The sequence below is a fragment of the Carcharodon carcharias genome, chromosome 2 (genome assembly GCF_017639515.1).
Source record: "Carcharodon carcharias isolate sCarCar2 chromosome 2, sCarCar2.pri, whole genome shotgun sequence".
Lineage (NCBI taxonomy): Eukaryota > Metazoa > Chordata > Chondrichthyes > Lamniformes > Lamnidae > Carcharodon > Carcharodon carcharias.
Window position 1 is genome coordinate 50,884,864 of NC_054468.1, and position 22,577 is coordinate 50,907,440.

At 59.0% G+C, this 22,577-nt stretch overlaps 1 protein-coding gene across 4 annotated transcripts in view; it reads right to left on the minus strand.

Annotated features, from left to right (window-relative positions):
* LOC121292449 (mitofusin-1-like) overlaps positions 1-22,577 on the minus strand; it is a 204,288-nt gene that overhangs the window by 17,454 nt on the left and 164,257 nt on the right. The gene's annotated exons all lie outside the window — the stretch shown is intronic.

Here is a 22,577-nt window from a genome sequence, read left to right on the forward strand (position 1 = left end):
CCGACACCAATATGGTTGACTCTTCATTGCCCTCTGAACAGGGGCAATTAGGGGTGGGCAATAAATGCTGGCATAGCCAGCAATGCCAATACCCATGAACAAATAAAAAAACCATTTAGCTCCTTGAGACTGTTCCACTGCTATTCAATGATTCATAGATTGCTTACAGCACAAAAGGCAGCCATTTGGCCTGTTGTGTCTATACTGGCCGTAAGAGCTACTCAGCTAGTTTCACTCCCCTGCCTTTTCCCCATAGCTTTGGAACATGGCTGATATGCGACCTAATTCCATACACCCACTTTTGCCCCATATCCTTCAATACCATTGAAACATATCTATCAATCTCAGATTTAAAATTAACAATTGATCTTGTAGGATCTTCACTTTCAGCGATGAGTCATAAGGACTCGAAATGTTAAGTCTGGTTTTTTTTTCTCTCCACAGATGCCGTTAGACCTGCTGAGCTTTTCCAGCATTTTCTGTTTTTGCTTCAGACTGAAGAGTCATAAGGACTCGAAACGCTAATTGTTTTTTTTCTCTCCACAGATACTGTTAGACCTGCTGAGTTTTTCCAGCATTTTTTGTTTTTGTATGAAATGATGCTTGTGGAATAGAGTTCCAAATTTCTAAAACCTTTGTGTATATAAGTGTTTCCCAATTTTACTCCTGAATGGTCTGGCTCTAACTTTTTAGATTATGCCCCACAGCCCCAATCCTAACCTTCCTAAGCAGTGTTTCTCACTATCAGTTCACCATATCTTGAAAACATCAATCAAATCAAATCAGTTTGTGTAACTCCTTGTAATTTAGATGGAAGAGTCTACATCATTCTGGTAAACCTATATAGCATTCCCTCCAAGGCCAATATATCCTTCCTAAAACTCTCTCCTTTCCCAGAGCTGCTCACAATATTCTAGGTGTTGTCTAACCAAAGCTTTATATAGCCGAAACATAACTTATACCCGCTGTAATCTAGTTCTTGAGATATAAACGGCAGCATTCTATTAGGCTTTTTGACCACTTTCTCTACCTGTTCATGCCATTTAAATAGACCTAAAGTCTCTTTGAACCTTTACTGTTGCTAGCTTTTCACCATTTAAATGTACCCAGTTCTGTCATTTTTAGGTACAATAAGTCCTCACTTAAAATTATGATTGCGTTCCTGAAAATTGTGACTTTAAATGAAACAACTTTAAGTGAATCATGGGTTCCTACTGGAATCAATGTCATAGCCAGAGTTAGGCTCCTTCAGACATTTCTTGCCTGGAAAAACCAATGTGTAAGTTGAAATATTGCACCATACATGGGCAGCACAGTGCATTTTTAGCTGGAATAACATACAAAATGAAATAAATCACAGAATAAAACAGAAATATTGTATAAATTCAAATTCGATAACACAAAATCACCCAAAAAAGTCTTCAAAAGCACAGCTTCTGTCTCACTGACAACACTACTTAAACTTAGTCCAATTTTCTGCTTGTTTTCCCTTATCATCATCTGCCCTCTCTCCCACCCCATCTGGCTCATCATCTCTCCTCAACCCCCTCTGACTCGTTCTCCCCCTCCTCGCCCCCACTGACGCGTTCTCCCTCTCCTCGGCCCGTGACGCGTTCTCCCTCTCCTCGGCCTCCTCTGACGCGTTCACCCTGTCCTCGTCCCCTCTGACTCGTTCTCCCTCTACTTGCCCCCTCTGACTCGCTCTCGCTATCCTCGCCCCCTCTGACTGACTCTTTCTCCCTCTTCTCGCCCCCTCTGACTGACTCTATCTCCCTCTCCTCGCCCCGTCTGACTGACATTATCTCCCTCTCCTCGCACCCTCTGACTGACTCTATCTCCCTCTCCTCGCACCCTCTCTTTCCCACTCTCCTCGCCCCCTCTGACTCGTTCTCCTTCTCCTCGCCCCCTCTGACTGACTCTTTCTCCCTCTTCTCGCACCCTCTGACTGACTCTTTCTCCCTCTTCTCGCCCCCTCTGACTGACTCTTTCTCCCTCTCCTCGCCCCCTCTAACTGACTCTTTCTCCCTCTTCTCGCCCCCTCTGACTGACTCTATCTCCCTCTCCTCGCTCCCTCTGACTGACTATTTCTCCCTCTCCTCGCCCCCTCTGACTGACTCTTTCTCCCTCTCCTCGCCCCCTCTGACTGACTCTTTCTCCCTCTCCTCGCCCCCTCTGACTGACTCTTTCTCCCTCTCCTCGCCCCCTCTGAATGACTCTTTCTCCCTCTCCTCGCCCCCTCTGACTGACTCTAGCTCCCTCCTCGCACCCTCTGACTGAGTCTATCTCCCGCTCCTCGCACCTTCTCTTTCCCACTCTCCTCGCCCCCTCTGACTCTTTCCCCCTCTCCTCGCCCCCTCTGACTCTTTCACCCTATCCTCGCCCCCTCTGATTGACTCTTTCTCCCTTTCCTCGCCCCCTCTGACTGACTCTTTCTCCCTCTCCTCGCCCCTCTGACTAACTCTTTCTCCCTCTCCTCGCCCCCTCTGACTGATTATCTGCCTCTCCTCGCACCCTCTGACTGACTCTATCTCCCTCTCCTCGCACACTCTCTTTCCCACTCTCCTCGCCCCCTCTGACTCGTTCTCCCTCTCCTCGCCCCCTCTGACACTTTCTCCCTCTCCTCGCCCCCTCTGATTGACTCTTTCTCCCTTTCCTCGCCCCCTCTGACTGACTCTTTCTCCATCTCCTCGCCCCCTCTGACTGATTCTTTCTCCCTTTCCTCGCCCCCTCTGACTGACTTTCTCCCTCTCCTCGCCCCCTCTGACTCTTTCTCCCTCTCCTCGCCGCCTCGGAATGACTCTTTCTCCCTCTCCTCGCCCCCTCTGACTGACTCTATCTCCCTCCCCTCGCACCTTCTCTTTCCCACTCTCCACGCCCCCTCTGACTCTTTCCCCCTCTCCACGCCCCCTCTGACTCTTTCTCCCTCTCCTCGCCCCCACTGACTCGTTCTCCCTCTCCTCGCCCCCTCTGACTCGTTCTCCCTCTCCTCGCCCCCTCTGACTCGTTCTCCCTCTCCTCGCCCCCTCTGACTCTTTCTCCCTCTCCTCGCCCCCTCTGACTCTTTCTCCCTCTCCTCGCCCCCTCTGACTGACTCTTTCTCCCTCTCCTCGCCCCCTCTGACTGACTCTTTCTCCCTCTCCTCGCCCCCTCTGACTGACTCTTTCTCCCTCTCCTCGCCCCCTCTGACTGACTCTTTCTCCCTCTCCTCGCCCCCTCTGACTGACTCTTTCTCCCTCTCCTCGCCCCCTCTGACTGACTCTTTCTCCCTCTCCTCGCCCCCTCTGACTGACTCTTTCTCCCTCTCCTCGCCCCCTCTGACTGACTCTTTCTCCCTCTCCTCGCCCCCTCTGACTGAATCTTTCTCCCTCTCCTCGCCCCCTCTGACTGACTCTTTCTCCCTCTCCTCGCCCCCTCTGATTGACACTATCTCCCTCTCCTCGCCCCCTCTGACTGACTCTTTCTCCCTCTCCTCGCCCCCTCTGACTCTTTATCCCTCTCCTCGCCCCCTCTGACTCTTTCTCCATCTCCTCGCCCCCTCTGACTCTTTCTCCCTCTCCTGGCCCCCTCTGACTCTTTCTCCCTCTCCTCGCCCCCTCTGACTCTTTCTCCCTCTGCTCGCCCCCTCTGACTCTTTCTCCCTCTGCTCGCCCCCTCTGACTCTTTCTCCCTCTCCTGGCCCCCTCTGACTCTTTCTCCCTCTCCTCGCCCCCTCTGACTCTTTCTCCCTCTCCTCGCCCCCTGATTCTTTCTCCCTCTCCTCGCCCCCTCTGACTGACTCTTTCTCCCTCCCCTCGCCCCCTCTGACTGACTCTTTCTCCCTCCCCTCGCCCCCTCTGACTGACTCTTTCTCCCTCTCCTCGCCACCTCTGACTGACTCTTTCTCCCTCTCCTCGCCCCCTGACTGACACTTTCTCCATCTCCTCGCCCCCTCTGACTCGTTCTCCCTCTACTTGCCCCCTCTGACTCGCTCTCGCTCTCCTCGCCCCCTCTGACTGACTCTTTCTCCCTCTTCTCGCCCCCTCTGACTGACTCTATCTCCCTCTCCTCGCCCCGTCTGACTGACATTATCTCCCTCTCCTCGCACCCTCTGACTGACTCTATCTCCCTCTCCTCGCACCCTCTCTTTCCCACTCTCCTCGCCCCCTCTGACTCGTTCTCCCTCTCCTCGCCCCCTCTGACTGACTCTTTCTCCCTCTTCTCGCACCCTCTGACTGACTCTTTCACCCTCTTCTCGCCCCCTCTGACTCTTTCTCCCTCTCCTCGCCCCCTCTGACTCTTTCAGCCTCTCCACGCCCCCTCTGACTCTTTCTCCCTCTCCTCGCACCCTCTGACTTTCTCCCTCTCCTCGCTCCCTCTGACTGACTATTTCTCCCTCTCCTCGCCCCCTCTGACTGACTCTTTCTCCCTCTCCTCGCCCCCTCTGACTGACTCTTTCTCCCTCTCCTCGCCCCCTCTGACTGATTCTTTCTCCCTCTCCTCGCCCCCTCTGAATGACTTTCTCCCTCTCCTCGCCCCCTCTGACTGACTCTAGCTCCCTCCTCGCACCCTCTGACTGAGTCTATCTCCCGCTCCTCGCACCTTCTCTTTCCCACTCTCCTCGCCCCCTCTGTCTCTTTCCCCCTCTCCTCGCCCCCTCTGACTCTTTCACCCTCTCCTCGCCCCCTCTGATTGACTCTTTCTCCCTTTCCTCGCCCCCTCTGACTGACTCTTTCGACCCTCTCCTCGCCCCTCTGACTAACTCTTTCTCCCTCTCCTCGCCCCCTCTGACTGACTATCTGCCTCTCCTCGCACCCTCTGACTGACTCTATCTCCCTCTCCTCGCACACTCTCTTTCCCACTCTCCTCGCCCCCTCTGACTCGTTCTCCCTCTCCTCGCCCCCTCTGACACTTTCTCCCTCTCCTCGCCCCCTCTGATTGACTCTTTCTCCCTTTCCTCGCCCCCTCTGACTGACTCTTTCTCCATCTCCTCGCCCCCTCTGACTGATTCTTTCTCCCTTTCCTCGCCCCCTCTGACTGACTTTCTCCCTCTCCTCGCCCCCTCTGACTCTTTCTCCCTCTCCTCGCCCCCTCGGAATGACTCTTTCTCCCTCTCCTCGCCCCCTCTGACTGACTCTATCTCCCTCCCCTCGCACCTTCTCTTTCCCACTCTCCACGCCCCCTCTGACTCTTTCCCCCTCTCCACGCCCCCTCTGACTCTTTCTCCCTCTCCTCGCCCCCACTGACTCGTTCTCCCTCTCCTCACCCCCTCTGACTCGTTCTCCCTCTCCTCGCCACCTCTGACTCTTTCTCCCTCTCCTCGCCCCCTCTGACTTTCTCCCTGTCCTCGCCCCCCTCTGCTTGACTCTTTCTCCCTTTCGTCGCCCCCTCTGACTGACTCTTTCTCCCTCTCCTCGCCCCATCTGACTGACTCTTTCTCCCTCTCCTCGCCCCCTCTGACTAACTCTCTCCCTCTCCTCACCCCCCTCTGACTGACTCTTTCTCCCTCTCCTCGCCCCCTCTGACTGACTCTTTCTCCCTCTCCTCGCCCCCTCTGACTCTTTCTCCCTCTCCTCGCCCCCTCTGACTCTTTCTCCCTCTCCTCGCCCCCTCTGACTGACTCTTTCGCCCTCTCCTCGCCCCCTCTGACTGACTCTATCTCCCTCCCCTCGCACCCTCTGACTGACTCTATCTCCCTCTCTTCGCACCCTCTTTCCCACTCTCCTCGCCCCCTCTGACTCTTTCCCCCTGGCCTCGCCCCCTCTGACATTCTCCCTCTCCTCGCCCGCTCTGACTTTCTCCCTCTCCTCGCCCGCTCTGACTGACTCTTTCTACCTTTCCTCGCCCCCTCTGACTGACTCTTTCTCCCTCTCCTCGCCCCCTCTGACTGACTCTTTCTCCCTCTCCTCGCCCCCTCTGACTGACTCTTTCTCCCTCTCCTCGCCCCCTCTGAATGACTCTTTCTCCCTCTCCTCGCCCCCTCTGACTGACTCTAGCTCCCTCCTCGCCCCCTCTGACTCTTTCTCCCTCTCCTCGCCCCGACTCTTTCTCCCTCTCCTCGCCCCCTCTGACTCTTTCTCCCTCTCCTCGCCCCCTCTGACTCTTTCTCCCTCTCCTCGCCCCCTCTGACTCTTTCTCCCTCTCCTCGCCCCCTCTGACTCTTTCTCCCTCTCCTCGCCCCCTCTGACTGACTCTATCTCCCTCTCCTCGCACCCTCTGACTGACTCTATCTCCCTCTCTTCGCACCCTCTTTCCCACTCTCCTCGCCCCCTCTGACTCTTTCCCCCTGTCCTCGCCCCCTCTGACTTTCTCCCTCTCCTCGCCCGCTCTGACTGATCTTTCTCCCTCTCCTCGCCCCCCTCTGACTGACTCTTTCTCCCTCTCCTCGCCCCCTCTGACTGACTCTTTCTCCCTCTCCACGCCCCCTCTGACTGACTCTTTCTCCCTCTCCTCGCCCCCTCTGACTCTTTCTCCCTCTCCTCGCCCCGACTCTTTCTCCCTCTCCTCGCCCCCTCTGACTGTTTCTCCCTCTCATCGCCCCCTCTGACTCTTTCTCCCTCTCCTCGCCCCCTCTGACTCTTTCTCCCTCTCCTCGACCCCTCTGACTCTTTCTCCCTCTCCTTGACCCCTCTGACTCTTTCTCCCTCTCCTCGCCCCCTCTGACTCTTTCTCCCTCTCCTCGCCCCCCTGACTCTTTCACCCTCTCCTCGCCCCCTCTGACTGACTCTTTCTCCCTCTCCTCGCCCCCCCGACTGATTCTTTCTCCCTCTCCTCGCCCCCTCTGACTGACTTTCTCCCTCTCATCGCCCCCTCTGACTCTTTCTCCCTCTCCTCGCCCCCTCGGAATGACTCTTTCTCCCTCTCCTCGCCCCCTCTGACTGACTCTATATCCCTCTCCTCGCACCCTCTGACTGACTCTATCTCCCTCCCCTCGCACCTTCTCTTTCCCACAATCCACGCCCCCTCTGACTCTTTCCCCCTCTCCACGCCCCTTCTGACTCTTTCTCCCTCTCCTCGCCCCCTCTGACTCGTTCTCCCTCTCCTCGCCCCCTCTGACTCTTTCTCCCTCTCCTCGCCCCCTCTGACTCTTTCTCCCTCTCCTCGCCCCCTCTGCTTGACTCTTTCTCCCTTTCGTCGCCCCCTCTGACTGACTCTTTCTCCCTCACCTCGCCCCCTCTGATTGACTCTTTCTCCCTCTCCTCGCCCCCTCTGACTCGTTCTCCCTCTCCTCGCCCCCTCTGACTCTTTCTCCCTCTCCTCGCCCCCTCTGACTCTTTCTCCCTCTCCTCGCCCCCTCTGACTCTTTCTCCCTCTCCTCGCCCCCTCTGACTCTTTCTCCCTCTCCTCGCCCCCTCTGACTCTTTCTCCCTCTCCTCGCCCCCTCTGACTCTTTCTCCCTCTCCTCGCCCCCTCTGACTCTTTCTCCCTCTCCTCGCCCCCTCTGACTCTTTCTCCCTCTCCTCGCCCCCTCTGACTGACTCTTTCTCCCTCTCCTCGCCCCCTCTGACTGACTCTTTCTCCCTCTCCTCGCCCCCTCTGACTGACTCTTTCTCCCTCTCCTCGCCCCCTCTGACTGACTCTTTCTCCCTCTCCTCGCCCCCTCTGACTGACTCTTTCTCCCTCTCCTCGCCCCCTCTGACTGACTCTTTCTCCCTCTCCTCGCCCCCTCTGACTGACTCTTTCTCCCTCTCCTCGCCCCCTCTGACTGACTCTTTCTCCCTCTCCTCGCCCCCTCTGATTGACACTATCTCCCTCTCCTCGCCCCCTCTGACTGACTCTTTCTCCCTCTCCTCGCCCCCTCTGACTCTTTATCCCTCTCCTCGCCCCCTCTGACTCTTTCTCCATCTCCTCGCCCCCTCTGACTCTTTCTCCCTCTCCTCGCCCCCTCTGACTCTTTCTCCCTCTGCTCGCCCCCTCTGACTCTTTCTCCCTCTGCTCGCCCCCTCTGACTCTTTCTCCCTCTCCTGGCCCCCTCTGACTCTTTCTCCCTCTCCTCGCCCCCTCTGACTCTTTCTCCCTCTCCTCGCCCCCTGATTCTTTCTCCCTCTCCTCGCCCCCTCTGACTGACTCTTTCTCCCTCCCCTCGCCCCCTCTGACTGACTCTTTCTCCCTCCCCTCGCCCCCTCTGACTGACTCTTTCTCCCTCTCCTCGCCACCTCTGACTGACTCTTTCTCCCTCTCCTCGCCCCCTGACTGACACTTTCTCCATCTCCTCGCCCCCTCTGACTCGTTCTCCCTCTACTTGCCCCCTCTGACTCGCTCTCGCTCTCCTCGCCCCCTCTGACTGACTCTTTCTCCCTCTTCTCGCCCCCTCTGACTGACTCTATCTCCCTCTCCTCGCCCCGTCTGACTGACATTATCTCCCTCTCCTCGCACCCTCTGACTGACTCTATCTCCCTCTCCTCGCACCCTCTCTTTCCCACTCTCCTCGCCCCCTCTGACTCGTTCTCCCTCTCCTCGCCCCCTCTGACTGACTCTTTCTCCCTCTTCTCGCACCCTCTGACTGACTCTTTCTCCCTCTTCTCGCCCCCTCTGACTCTTTCTCCCTCTCCTCGCCCCCTCTGACTCTTTCACCCTCTCCACGCCCCCTCTGACTCTTTCTCCCTCTCCTCGCACCCTCTGACTTTCTCCCTCTCCTCGCTCCCTCTGACTGACTATTTCTCCCTCTCCTCGCCCCCTCTGACTGACTCTTTCTCCCTCTCCTCGCCCCCTCTGACTGACTCTTTCTCCCTCTCCTCGCCCCCTCTGACTGATTCTTTCTCCCTCTCCTCGCCCCCTCTGAATGACTTTCTCCCTCTCCTCGCCCCCTCTGACTGACTCTAGCTCCCTCCTCGCACCCTCTGACTGAGTCTATCTCCCGCTCCTCGCACCTTCTCTTTCCCACTCTCCTCGCCCCCTCTGACTCTTTCCCCCTCTCCTCGCCCCCTCTGACTCTTTCACCCTCTCCTCGCCCCCTCTGATTGACTCTTTCTCCCTTTCCTCGCCCCCTCTGACTGACTCTTTCGACCCTCTCCTCGCCCCTCTGACTAACTCTTTCTCCCTCTCCTCGCCCCCTCTGACTGACTATCTGCCTCTCCTCGCACCCTCTGACTGACTCTATCTCCCTCTCCTCGCACACTCTCTTTCCCACTCTCCTCGCCCCCTCTGACTCGTTCTCCCTCTCCTCGCCCCCTCTGACACTTTCTCCCTCTCCTCGCCCCCTCTGATTGACTCTTTCTCCCTTTCCTCGCCCCCTCTGACTGACTCTTTCTCCATCTCCTCGCCCCCTCTGACTGATTCTTTCTCCCTTTCCTCGCCCCCTCTGACTGACTTTCTCCCTCTCCTCGCCCCCTCTGACTCTTTCTACCTCTCCTCGCCCCCTCGGAATGACTCTTTCTCCCTCTCCTCGCCCCCTCTGACTGACTCTATCTCCCTCCCCTCGCACCTTCTCTTTCCCACTCTCCACGCCCCCTCTGACTCTTTCCCCCTCTCCACGCCCCCTCTGACTCTTTCTCCCTCTCCTCGCCCCCACTGACTCGTTCTCCCTCTCCTCACCCCCTCTGACTCGTTCTCCCTCTCCTCGCCCCCTCTGACTCTTTCTCCCTCTCCTCGCCCCCTCTGACTTTCTCCCTGTCCTCGCCCCCTCTGCTTGACTCTTTCTCCCTTTCGTCGCCCCCTCTGACTGACTCTTTCTCCCTCTCCTCGCCCCATCTGACTGACTCTTTCTCCCTCTCCTCGCCCCCTCTGACTAACTCTCTCCCTCTCCTCACCCCCTCTGACTGACTCTTTCTCCCTCTCCTCGCCCCCTCTGACTGACTCTTTCTCCCTCTCCTCGCCCCCTCTGACTCTTTCTCCCTCTCCTCGCCCCCTCTGACTCTTTCTCCCTCTCCTCGCCCCCTCTGACTCTTTCTCCCTCTCCTCGCCCCCTCTGACTGACTCTTTCGCCCTCTCCTCGCCCCCTCTGACTGACTCTATCTCCCTCCCCTCGCACCCTCTGACTGACTCTATCTCCCTCTCTTCGCACCCTCTTTCCCACTCTCCTCGCCCCCTCTGACTCTTTCCCCCTGGCCTCGCCCCCTCTGACTTTCTCCCTCTCCTCGACCGCTCTGACTTTCTCCCTCTCCTCGCCCGCTCTGACTGACTCTTTCTACCTTTCCTCGCCCCCTCTGACTGACTCTTTCTCCCTCTCCTCGCCCCCTCTGACTGACTCTTTCTCCCTCTCCTCGCCCCCTCTGACTGACTCTTTCTCCCTCTCCTTGCCCCCTCTGAATGACTCTTTCTCCCTCTCCTCGCCCCCTCTGACTGACTCTAGCTCCCTCCTCGCCCCGACTCTTTCTCCCTCTCCTCGCCCCCTCTGACTCTTTCTCCCTCTCCTCGCCCCCTCTGACTCTTTCTCCCTCTCCTCGCCCCCTCTGACTCTTTCTCCCTCTCCTCGCCCCCTCTGACTCTTTCTCCCTCTCCTCGCCCCCTCTGACTGACTCTATCTCCCTCTCCTCGCACCCTCTGACTGACTCTATCTCCCTCTCTTCGCACCCTCTTTCCCACTCTCCTCGCCCCCTCTGACTCTTTCCCCCTGTCCTCGCCCCCTCTGACTTTCTCCCTCTCCTCGCCCGCTCTGACTGATCTTTCTCCCTTTCCTCGCCCCCTCTGACTGACTCTTTCTCCCTCTCCTCGCCCCCTCTGACTGACTCTTTCTCCCTCTCCTCGCCCCCTCTGACTGACTCTTTCTCCCTCTCCACGCCCCCTCTGACTGACTCTTTCTCCCTCTCCTCGCACCCTCTGACTCTTTTTCCCTCTCCTCGCCCCGACTCTTTCTCCCTCTCCTCGCCCCCTCTGACTGTTTCTCCCTCTCATCGCCCCCTCTGACTCTTTCTCCCTCTCCTCGACCCTTCTGACTCTTTCTCCCTCTCCTCGACCCCTCTGACTCTTTCTCCCTCTCCTCGACCCCTCTGACTCTTTCTCCCTCTCCTCGCCCCCTCTGACTCTTTCTCCCTCTCGTCGCCCCCCTGACTCTTTCACCCTCTCCTCGCACCCTCTGACTGACTCTTTCTCCCTCTCCTCGCCCCCCTGACTGATTCTTTCTCCCTCTCCTCGCCCCCTCTGACTGACTTTCTCCCTCTCATCACCCCCTCTGACTCTTTCTCCCTCTCCTCGCCCCCTCGGAATGACTCTTTCTCCCTCTCCTCGCCCCCTCTGACTGACTCTATATCCCTCTCCTCGCACCCTCTGACTGACTCTATCTCCCTCCCCTCGCACCTTCTCTTTTCCACTCTCCAAACCCCTCTGACTCTTTCCCCCTCTCCACGCCCCCTCTGACTGACTTTCTCCCTCTCCTCGCCCCCTCTGACTCTTTCTCCCTCTCCTCGCCCCCTCGGAATGACTCTTTCTCCCTCTCCTCGCCCCCTCTGACTGACTCTATCTCCCTCCCCTCGCACCTTCTCTTTCCCACTCTCCACGCCCCCTCTGACTCTTTCCCCCTCTCCACGCCCCCTCTGACTCTTTCTCCCTCTCCTCGCCCCCACTGACTCGTTCTCCCTCTCCTCACCCCCTCTGACTCGTTCTCCCTCTCCTCGCCACCTCTGACTCTTTCTCCCTCTCCTCGCCCCCTCTGACTTTCTCCCTGTCCTCGCCCCCTCTGCTTGACTCTTTCTCCCTTTCGTCGCCCCCTCTGACTGACTCTTTCTCCCTCTCCTCGCCCCATCTGACTGACTCTTTCTCCCTCTCCTCGCCCCCTCTGACTAACTCTCTCCCTCTCCTCACCCCCTCTGACTGACTCTTTCTCCCTCTCCTCGCCCCCTCTGACTGACTCTTTCTCCCTCTCCTCGCCCCCTCTGACTCTTTCTCCCTCTCCTCGCCCCCTCTGACTCTTTCTCCCTCTCCTCGCCCCCTCTGACTGACTCTTTCGCCCTCTCCTCGCCCCCTCTGACTGACTCTATCTCCCTCCCCTCGCACCCTCTGACTGACTCTATCTCCCTCTCTTCGCACCCTCTTTCCCACTCTCCTCGCCCCCTCTGACTCTTTCCCCCTGGCCTCGCCCCCTCTGACATTCTCCCTCTCCTCGCCCGCTCTGACTTTCTCCCTCTCCTCGCCCGCTCTGACTGACTCTTTCTACCTTTCCTCGCCCCCTCTGACTGACTCTTTCTCCCTCTCCTCGCCCCCTCTGACTGACTCTTTCTCCCTCTCCTCGCCCCCTCTGACTGACTCTTTCTCCCTCTCCTCGCCCCCTCTGAATGACTCTTTCTCCCTCTCCTCGCCCCCTCTGACTGACTCTAGCTCCCTCCTCGCCCCCTCTGACTCTTTCTCCCTCTCCTCGCCCCGACTCTTTCTCCCTCTCCTCGCCCCCTCTGACTCTTTCTCCCTCTCCTCGCCCCCTCTGACTCTTTCTCCCTCTCCTCGCCCCCTCTGACTCTTTCTCCCTCTCCTCGCCCCCTCTGACTCTTTCTCCCTCTCCTCGCCCCCTCTGACTGACTCTATCTCCCTCTCCTCGCACCCTCTGACTGACTCTATCTCCCTCTCCTCGCACCCTCTGACTGACTCTATCTCCCTCTCTTCGCACCCTCTTTCCCACTCTCCTCGCCCCCTCTGACTCTTTCCCCCTGTCCTCGCCCCCTCTGACTTTCTCCCTCTCCTCGCCCGCTCTGACTGATCTTTCTCCCTCTCCTCGCCCCCTCTGACTGACTCTTTCTCCCTCTCCTCGCCCCCTCTGACTGACTCTTTCTCCCTCTCCACGCCCCCTCTGACTGACTCTTTCTCCCTCTCCTCGCCCCCTCTGACTCTTTCTCCCTCTCCTCGCCCCGACTCTTTCTCCCTCTCCTCGCCCCCTCTGACTGTTTCTCCCTCTCATCGCCCCCTCTGACTCTTTCTCCCTCTCCTCGCCCCCTCTGACTCTTTCTCCCTCTCCTCGACCCCTCTGACTCTTTCTCCCTCTCCTTGACCCCTCTGACTCTTTCTCCCTCTCCTCGCCCCCTCTGACTCTTTCTCCCTCTCCTCGCCCCCCTGACTCTTTCACCCTCTCCTCGCCCCCTCTGACTGACTCTTTCTCCCTCTCCTCGCCCCCCCCGACTGATTCTTTCTCCCTCTCCTCGCCCCCTCTGACTGACTTTCTCCCTCTCATCGCCCCCTCTGACTCTTTCTCCCTCTCCTCGCCCCCTCGGAATGACTCTTTCTCCCTCTCCTCGCCCCCTCTGACTGACTCTATATCCCTCTCCTCGCACCCTCTGACTGACTCTATCTCCCTCCCCTCGCACCTTCTCTTTCCCACACTCCACGCCCCCTCTGACTCTTTCCCCCTCTCCACGCCCCTTCTGACTCTTTCTCCCTCTCCTCGCCCCCTCTGACTCGTTCTCCCTCTCCTCGCCCCCTCTGACTCTTTCTCCCTCTCCTCGCCCCCTCTGACTCTTTCTCCCTCTCTTCGCCCCCTCTGCTTGACTCTTTCTCCCTTTCGTCGCCCCCTCTGACTGACTCTTTCTCCCTCACCTCGCCCCCTCTGATTGACTCTTTCTCCCTCTCCTCGCCCCCTCTGACTCGTTCTCCCTCTCCTCGCCCCCTCTGACTCTTTCTCCCTCTCCTCGCCCCCTCTGACTCTTTCTCCCTCTCCTCGCCCCCTCTGACTCTTTCTCCCTCTCCTCGCCCCCTCTGACTCTTTCTCCCTCTCCTCGCCCCCTCTGACTCTTTCTCCCTCTCCTCGCCCCCTCTGACTCTTTCTCCCTCTCCTCGCCCCCTCTGACTCTTTCTCCCTCTCCTCGCCCCCTCTGACTCTTTCTCCCTCTCCTCGCCCCCTCTGACTGACTCTTTCTCCCTCTCCTCGCCCCCTCTGACTGACTCTTTCTCCCTCTCCTCGCCCCCTCTGACTGACTCTTTCTCCCTCTCCTCGCCCCCTCTGACTGACTCTTTCTCCCTCTCCTCGCCCCCTCTGACTGACTCTTTCTCCCTCTCCTCGCCCCCTCTGACTGACTCTTTCTCCCTCTCCTCGCCCCCTCTGACTGACTCTTTCTCCCTCTCCTCGCCCCCTCTGACTGACTCTTTCTCCCTCTCCTCGCCCCCTCTGATTGACACTATCTCCCTCTCCTCGCCCCCTCTGACTGACTCTTTCTCCCTCTCCTCGCCCCCTCTGACTCTTTATCCCTCTCCTCGCCCCCTCTGACTCTTTCTCCATCTCCTCGCCCCCTCTGACTCTTTCTCCCTCTCCTGGCCCCCTCTGACTCTTTCTCCCTCTCCTCGCCCCCTCTGACTCTTTCTCCCTCTGCTCGCCCCCTCTGACTCTTTCTCCCTCTGCTCGCCCCCTCTGACTCTTTCTCCCTCTCCTGGCCCCCTCTGACTCTTTCTCCCTCTCCTCGCCCCCTCTGACTCTTTCTCCCTCTCCTCGCCCCCTGATTCTTTCTCCCTCTCCTCGCCCCCTCTGACTGACTCTTTCTCCCTCCCCTCGCCCCCTCTGACTGACTCTTTCTCCCTCCCCTCGCCCCCTCTGACTGACTCTTTCTCCCTCTCCTCGCCACCTCTGACTGACTCTTTCTCCCTCTCCTCGCCCCCTGACTGACACTTTCTCCATCTCCTCGCCCCCTCTGACTCGTTCTCCCTCTACTTGCCCCCTCTGACTCGCTCTCGCTCTCCTCGCCCCCTCTGACTGACTCTTTCTCCCTCTTCTCGCCCCCTCTGACTGACTCTATCTCCCTCTCCTCGCCCCGTCTGACTGACATTATCTCCCTCTCCTCGCACCCTCTGACTGACTCTATCTCCCTCTCCTCGCACCCTCTCTTTCCCACTCTCCTCGCCCCCTCTGACTCGTTCTCCCTCTCCTCGCCCCCTCTGACTGACTCTTTCTCCCTCTTCTCGCACCCTCTGACTGACTCTTTCTCCCTCTTCTCGCCCCCTCTGACTCTTTCTCCCTCTCCTCGCCCCCTCTGACTCTTTCACCCTCTCCACGCCCCCTCTGACTCTTTCTCCCTCTCCTCGCACCCTCTGACTTTCTCCCTCTCCTCGCTCCCTCTGACTGACTATTTCTCCCTCTCCTCGCCCCCTCTGACTGACTCTTTCTCCCTCTCCTCGCCCCCTCTGACTGACTCTTTCTCCCTCTCCTCGCCCCCTCTGACTGATTCTTTCTCCCTCTCCTCGCCCCCTCTGAATGACTTTCTCCCTCTCCTCGCCCCCTCTGACTGACTCTAGCTCCCTCCTCGCACCCTCTGACTGAGTCTATCTCCCGCTCCTCGCACCTTCTCTTTCCCACTCTCCTCGCCCCCTCTGACTCTTTCCCCCTCTCCTCGCCCCCTCTGACTCTTTCACCCTCTCCTCGCCCCCTCTGATTGACTCTTTCTCCCTTTCCTCGCCCCCTCTGACTGACTCTTTCGACCCTCTCCTCGCCCCTCTGACTAACTCTTTCTCCCTCTCCTCGCCCCCTCTGACTGACTATCTGCCTCTCCTCGCACCCTCTGACTGACTCTATCTCCCTCTCCTCGCACACTCTCTTTCCCACTCTCCTCGCCCCCTCTGACTCGTTCTCCCTCTCCTCGCCCCCTCTGACACTTTCTCCCTCTCCTCGCCCCCTCTGATTGACTCTTTCTCCCTTTCCTCGCCCCCTCTGACTGACTCTTTCTCCATCTCCTCGCCCCCTCTGACTGATTCTTTCTCCCTTTCCTCGCCCCCTCTGACTGACTTTCTCCCTCTCCTCGCCCCCTCTGACTCTTTCTACCTCTCCTCGACCCTCGGAATGACTCTTTCTCCCTCTCCTCGCCCCCTCTGACTGACTCTATCTCCCTCCCCTCGCACCTTCTCTTTCCCACTCTCCACGCCCCCTCTGACTCTTTCCCCCTCTCCACGCCCCCTCTGACTCTTTCTCCCTCTCCTCGCCCCCACTGACTCGTTCTCCCTCTCCTCACCCCCTCTGACTCGTTCTCCCTCTCCTCGCCCCCTCTGACTCTTTCTCCCTCTCCTCGCCCCCTCTGACTTTCTCCCTGTCCTCGCCCCCTCTGCTTGACTCTTTCTCCCTTTCGTCGCCCCCTCTGACTGACTCTTTCTCCCTCTCCTCGCCCCATCTGACTGACTCTTTCTCCCTCTCCTCGCCCCCTCTGACTAACTCTCTCCCTCTCCTCACCCCCTCTGACTGACTCTTTCTCCCTCTCCTCGCCCCCTCTGACTGACTCTTTCTCCCTCTCCTCGCCCCCTCTGACTCTTTCTCCCTCTCCTCGCCCCCTCTGACTCTTTCTCCCTCTCCTCGCCCCCTCTGACTCTTTCTCCCTCTCCTCGCCCCCTCTGACTGACTCTTTCGCCCTCTCCTCGCCCCCTCTGACTGACTCTATCTCCCTCCCCTCGCACCCTCTGACTGACTCTATCTCCCTCTCTTCGCACCCTCTTTCCCACTCTCCTCGCCCCCTCTGACTCTTTCCCCCTGGCCTCGCCCCCTCTGACTTTCTCCCTCTCCTCGACCGCTCTGACTTTCTCCCTCTCCTCGCCCGCTCTGACTGACTCTTTCTACCTTTCCTCGCCCCCTCTGACTGACTCTTTCTCCCTCTCCTCGCCCCCTCTGACTGACTCTTTCTCCCTCTCCTCGCCCCCTCTGACTGACTCTTTCTCCCTCTCCTTGCCCCCTCTGAATGACTCTTTCTCCCTCTCCTCGCCCCCTCTGACTGACTCTAGCTCCCTCCTCGCCCCCTCTGACTCTTTCTCCCTCTCCTCGCCCCGACTCTTTCTCCCTCTCCTCGCCCCCTCTGACTCTTTCTCCCTCTCCTCGCCCCCTCTGACTCTTTCTCCCTCTCCTCGCCCCCTCTGACTCTTTCTCCCTCTCCTCGCCCCCTCTGACTCTTTCTCCCTCTCCTCGCCCCCTCTGACTGACTCTATCTCCCTCTCCTCGCACCCTCTGACTGACTCTATCTCCCTCTCCTCGCACCCTCTGACTGACTCTATCTCCCTCTCTTCGCACCCTCTTTCCCACTCTCCTCGCCCCCTCTGACTCTTTCCCCCTGTCCTCGCCCCCTCTGACTTTCTCCCTCTCCTCGCCCGCTCTGACTGATCTTTCTCCCTTTCCTCGCCCCCTCTGACTGACTCTTTCTCCCTCTCCTCGCCCCCTCTGACTGACTCTTTCTCCCTCTCCTCGCCCCCTCTGACTGACTCTTTCTCCCTCTCCACGCCCCCTCTGACTGACTCTTTCTCCCTCTCCTCGCCCCCTCTGACTCTTTCTCCCTCTCCTCGCCCCGACTCTTTCTCCCTCTCCTCGCCCCCTCTGACTGTTTCTCCCTCTCATCGCCCCCTCTGACTCTTTCTCCCTCTCCTCGCCCCCTCTGACTCTTTCTCCCTCTCCTCGACCCCTCTGACTCTTTCTCCCTCTCCTCGACCCCTCTGACTCTTTCTCCCTCTCCTCGCCCCCTCTGACTCTTTCTCCCTCTCCTCGCCCCCCTGACTCTTTCACCCTCTCCTCGCCCCCTCTGACTGACTCTTTCTCCCTCTCCTCGCCCCCCCGACTGATTCTTTCTCCCTCTCCTCGCCCCCTCTGACTGACTTTCTCCCTCTCATCGCCCCCTCTGACTCTTTCTCCCTCTCCTCGCCCCCTCGGAATGACTCTTTCTCCCTCTCCTCGCCCCCTCTGACTGACTCTATATCCCTCTCCTCGCACCCTCTGACTGACTCTATCTCCCTCCCCTCGCACCTTCTCTTTCCCACACTCCACGCCCCCTCTGACTCTTTCCCCCTCTCCACGCCCCTTCTGACTCTTTCTCCCTCTCCTCGCCCCCTCTGACTCGTTCTCCCTCTCCTCGCCCCCTCTGACTCTTTCTCCCTCTCCTCGCCCCCTCTGACTCTTTCTCCCTCTCCTCGCCCCCTCTGCTTGACTCTTTCTCCCTTTCGTCGCCCCATCTGACTGACTCTTTCTCCCTCACCTCGCCCCCTCTGATTGACTCTTTCTCCCTCTCCTCGCCCCCTCTGACTAACTCTTTCTCCCTCTCCTCGCCCCCTCTGAATGACTCTTTCTCCCTCTCCTCGCCCCCTCTGAATGACTCTTTCTCCATCTCCTCGCCCCCTCTGACTGACACTTACTCCCTCTCCTCGCCCCCTCTGACTGACTCTATCTCCCTCTCCTCCCACCCTGACTGACTCTATCTCCCTCTCCTCGCACCCTCTTTCTCCCTCTCCGCGCCCCGACTCTTTCTCCCTCTCCTCGCCCCCTCTGACTCTTTCTCCCTCTCCTCGCCCCCTCTGACTCTTTCACCCTCTCCACGCCCCCTCTGAGTCTTTCTCCCTCTCCTCGCCCCCTCTGACTCTTTCTCCCTCTCCTCGCCCCCTCTGACTTTCTCCCTCTCCTCGACCCTCTGACTGACTCTTTCTCCCTTTCCTCGCCCCATCTGACTGACTCTTTCTCCCTCTCCGCGCCCCGACTCTTTCTCCCTCTCCTCGACCCCTCTGACTCTTTCTCCCTCTCCTCGCCCCGACTCTTTCTACCTCTCCTCACCCCCTCTGACTGTTTCTCCCTCTCCTCGCCCCCTCTGACTGTTTCTCCCTCTCCTCGCCCCCCCTGACTGTTTCTCCCTCTCCTCGCCCCCCCTGACTCTTTCTCCATCTCCTCGCCCCCTCTGACTCTTTCTCCCTCTCCTCGATCCCTCCGACTCTTTCTCCCTCTCCTCGACCCCTCTGACTCTTTCTCCCTCTCCTCGCCCCCTCTGACTCTTTCTCCCTCTCCTCGCCCCCTCTGACTCTTTCTCCCTCTCCTCGCCCCCTCTGACTGACTCTTTCTCCCTCTCCTCGCCCCCTCTGACTGACTCTTTCTCCCTCTCCTCGCCCCCTCTGACTGACACTTTCTCCCTCTCCTCGCCCCCTCTGACTGATTCTTTCTCCCTCTCCTCGCCCCCTCTGACTGATTCTTTCTCCCTCTCCTCGCCCCCTCTGACTGATTCTTTCTCCCTCTCCTCGCCCCCTCTGACTGACTTTCTCCCTCTCCTCGCCCCCTCGGAATGACTCTTTCTCCCTCTCCTCGCCCCCTCTGACTGACTCTATATCCCTCTCCTCGCACCCTCTGACTGACTCTATCTCCCTCCCCTCGCACCTTCTCTTTCCCACTCTCCACGCCCCCTCTGACTCTTTCCCCCTCTCCACGCCCCCTCAGACTCTTTCTCCCTCTCCTCGCCCCCTCTGACTCGTTCTCCCTCTCCTCGCCCCCTCTGACTCGTTCTCCCTCTCCTCGCCCCCTCTGACTCGTTCTCCCTCTCCTCGCCCCCTCTGACTCGTTCTCCCTCTCCTCGCCCCCTCTGACTCTTTCTCCCTCTCCTCGCCCCCTCTGACTCTTTCTCCCTCTCCTCGCCCCCCTCTGACTCTTTCTCCCTCTCCTCGCCCCCTCTGACTCTTTCTCCCTCTCCTCGCCCCCTCTGACTCTTTCTCCCTCTCCTCGCCCCCTCTGACTCTTTCTCCCTCTCCTCGCCCCCTCTGACTCTTTCTCCCTCTCCTCGCCCCCTCTGACTGACTCTTTCTCCCTCTCCTCGCCCCCTCTGACTGACTCTTTCTCCCTCTCCTCGCCCCCTCTGACTGACTCTTTCTCCCTCTCCTCGCCCCCTCTGACTGACTCTTTCTCCCTCTCCTCGCCCCCTCTGACTGACTCTTTCTCCCTCTCCTCGCCCCCTCTGACTGACTCTTTCTCCCTCTCCTCGCCCCCTCTGACTGACTCTTTCTCCCTCTCCTCGACCCCTCTGACTGACTCTTTCTCCCTCTCCTCGTCCCCTCTGACTGACTCTTTCCTCGCCCCCTCTGACTGATTCTTTCTCCCTCTCCTCGGGCCCTCTGACTCTTTCTCCCTCTCCTCGCCCCCTCTGATTGACACTATCTCCCTCTCCTCGCCCCCTCTGACTGACTCTTTCTCCCTCTCCTCGCCCCCTCTGACTCTTTATCCCTCTCCTCGCCCCCTCTGACTCTTTCTCCATCTCCTCGCCCCCTCTGACTCTTTCTCCCTCTCCTGGCCCCCTCTGACTCTTTCTCCCTCTCCTCGCCCCCTCTGACTCTTTCTCCCTCTGCTCGCCCCCTCAGACTCTTTCTCCCTCTGCTCGCCCCCTCTGACTCTTTCTCCCTCTCCTGGCCCCCTCTGACTCTTTCTCCCTCTCCTCGCCCCCTGATTCTTTCTCCCTCTTCTCGCCCCCTCAGACTGACTCTTTCTCCCTCTCCTCGCCCCCTCTGACTGACTCTTTCTCCCTCCCCTCGCCCCCTCTGACTGACTCTTTCTCCCTCCCCTCGCCCCCTCTGACTGACTCTTTCTCCCTCTCCTCGCCACCTCTGACTGACTCTTTCTCCCTCTCCTCGCCCCCTGACTGACTCTTTCTCCCTCTCCTCGCCCCCTGACTGACACTTTCTCCATCTCCTCGCCCCCTCTGACTCGTTCTCCCTCTACTTGCCCCCTCTGACTCGCTCTCGCTCTCCTCGCCCCCTCTGACTCGTTCTCCCTCTCCTCGCCCCCTCTGACTCTTTCTCCCTCTCCTCGCCCCCTCTGACTCTTTCTCCCTCTCCTCGCCCCCTCTGACTCGTTCTCCCTCTCCTCGCCCCCTCTGACTCTTTCTCCCTCTCCTCGCCCCCTCTGACTCTTTCTCCCTCTCCTCGCCCCCTCTGCTTGACTCTTTCTCCCTTTCGTCGCCCCCTCTGACTGACTCTTTCTCCCTCACCTCGCCCCCTCTGATTGACTCTTTCTCCCTCTCCTCGCCCCCTCTGACTAACTCTTTCTCCCTCTCCTCGCCCCCTCTGAATGACTCTTTCTCCGTCTCCTCGCCCCCTCTGAATGACTCTTTCTCCATCTCCTCGCCCCCTCTGACTGACACTTACTCCCTCTTCTCGCCCCCTCTGACTGATTCTATCTCCCTCTCCTCCCACCCTGACTGACTCTATCTCCCTCTCCTCGCACCCTCTTTCTCCCTCTCCGCGCCCCGACTCTTTCTCCCTCTCCTCGCCCCCTCTGACTCTTTCTCCCTCTCCTCGCCCCCTCTGACTCTTTCACCCTCTCCACGCCCCCTCTGAGTCTTTCTCCCTCTCCTCGCCCCCTCTGACTCTTTCTCCCTCTCCTCGCCCCCTCTGACTTTCTCCCTCTCCTCGACCCTCTGACTGACTCTTTCTCCCTTTCCTCGCCCCATCTGACTGACTCTTTCTCCCTCTCCGCGCCCCGACTCTTTCTCCCTCTCCTCGCCCTCTCTGACTCTTTCTCCCTCTCCTCGCCCCGACTCTTTCTACCTCTCCTCACCCCCTCTGACTGTTTCTCCCTCTCCTCGCCCCCTCTGACTGTTTCTCCCTCTCCTCGCCCCCCCTGACTGTTTCTCCCTCTCCTCGCCCACCCTGACTCTTTCTCCATCTCCTCGCCCCCTCCGACTCTTTCTCCCTCTCCTCGATCCCTCCGACTCTTTCTCCCTCTCCTCGACCCCTCTGACTCTTTCTCCCTCTCCTCGCCCCCTCTGACTCTTTCTCCCTCTCCTCGCCCCCTCTGACTCTTTCTCCCTCTCCTCGCCCCCTCTGACTGACTCTTTCTCCCTCTCCTCGCCCCCTCTGACTGACTCTTTCTCCCTCTCCTCGCCCCCTCTGACTGACACTTTCTCCCTCTCCTCGCCCCCTCTGACTGATTCTTTCTCCCTCTCCTCGCCCCCTCTGACTGATTCTTTCTCCCTCTCCTCGCCCCCTCTGACTGATTCTTTCTCCCTCTCCTCGCCCCCTCTGACTGACTTTCTCCCTCTCCTCGCCCCCCTCGGAATGACTCTTTCTCCCTCTCCTCGCCCCCTCTGACTGACTCTATATCCCTCTCCTCGCACCCTCTGACTGACTCTATCTCCCTCCCCTCGCACCTTCTCTTTCCCACTCTCCACGCCCCCTCTGACTCTTTCCCCCTCTCCACGCCCCCTCAGACTCTTTCTCCGTCTCCTCGCCCCCTCAGACTCTTTCTCCGTCTCCTCGCCCCCTCTGACTCGTTCTCCCTCTCCTCGCCCCCTCTGACTCGTTCTCCCTCTCCTCGCCCCCTCTGACTCTTTCTCCCTCTCCTCGCCCCCTCTGACTCTTTCTCCCTCTCCTCGCCCCCTCTGACTCTTTCTCCCTCTCCTCGCCCCCTCTGACTCTTTCTCCCTCTCCTCGCCCCCTCTGACTCTTTCTCCCTCTCCTCGCCCCCTCTGACTCTTTCTCCCTCTCCTCGCCCCCTCTGACTGACTCTTTCTCCCTCTCCTCGCCCCCTCTGACTGACTCTTTCTCCCTCTCCTCGCCCCCTCTGACTGACTCTTTCTCCCTCTCCTCGCCCCCTCTGACTGACTCTTTCTCCCTCTCCTCGCCCCCCTCTGACTGACTCTTTCTCCCTCTCCTCGCCCCCTCTGACTGACTCTTTCTCCCTCTCCTCGCCCCCTCTGACTGACTCTTTCTCCCTCTCCTCGCCCCCTCTGACTGACTCTTTCTCCCTCTCCTCGACCCCTCTGACTGACTCTTTCTCCCTCTCCTCGTCCCCTCTGACTGACTCTTTCCTCGCCCCCTCTGACTGATTCTTTCTCCCTCTCCTCGGGCCCTCTGACTCTTTCTCCCTCTCCTCGCCCCCTCTGACTGACTCTTTCTCCCTCTCCTCGCCCCCTCTGATTGACTCTTTCTCCCTCTCCTCGCCCCCTCTGACTCTTTATCCCTCTCCTCGCCCCCTCTGACTCTTTCTC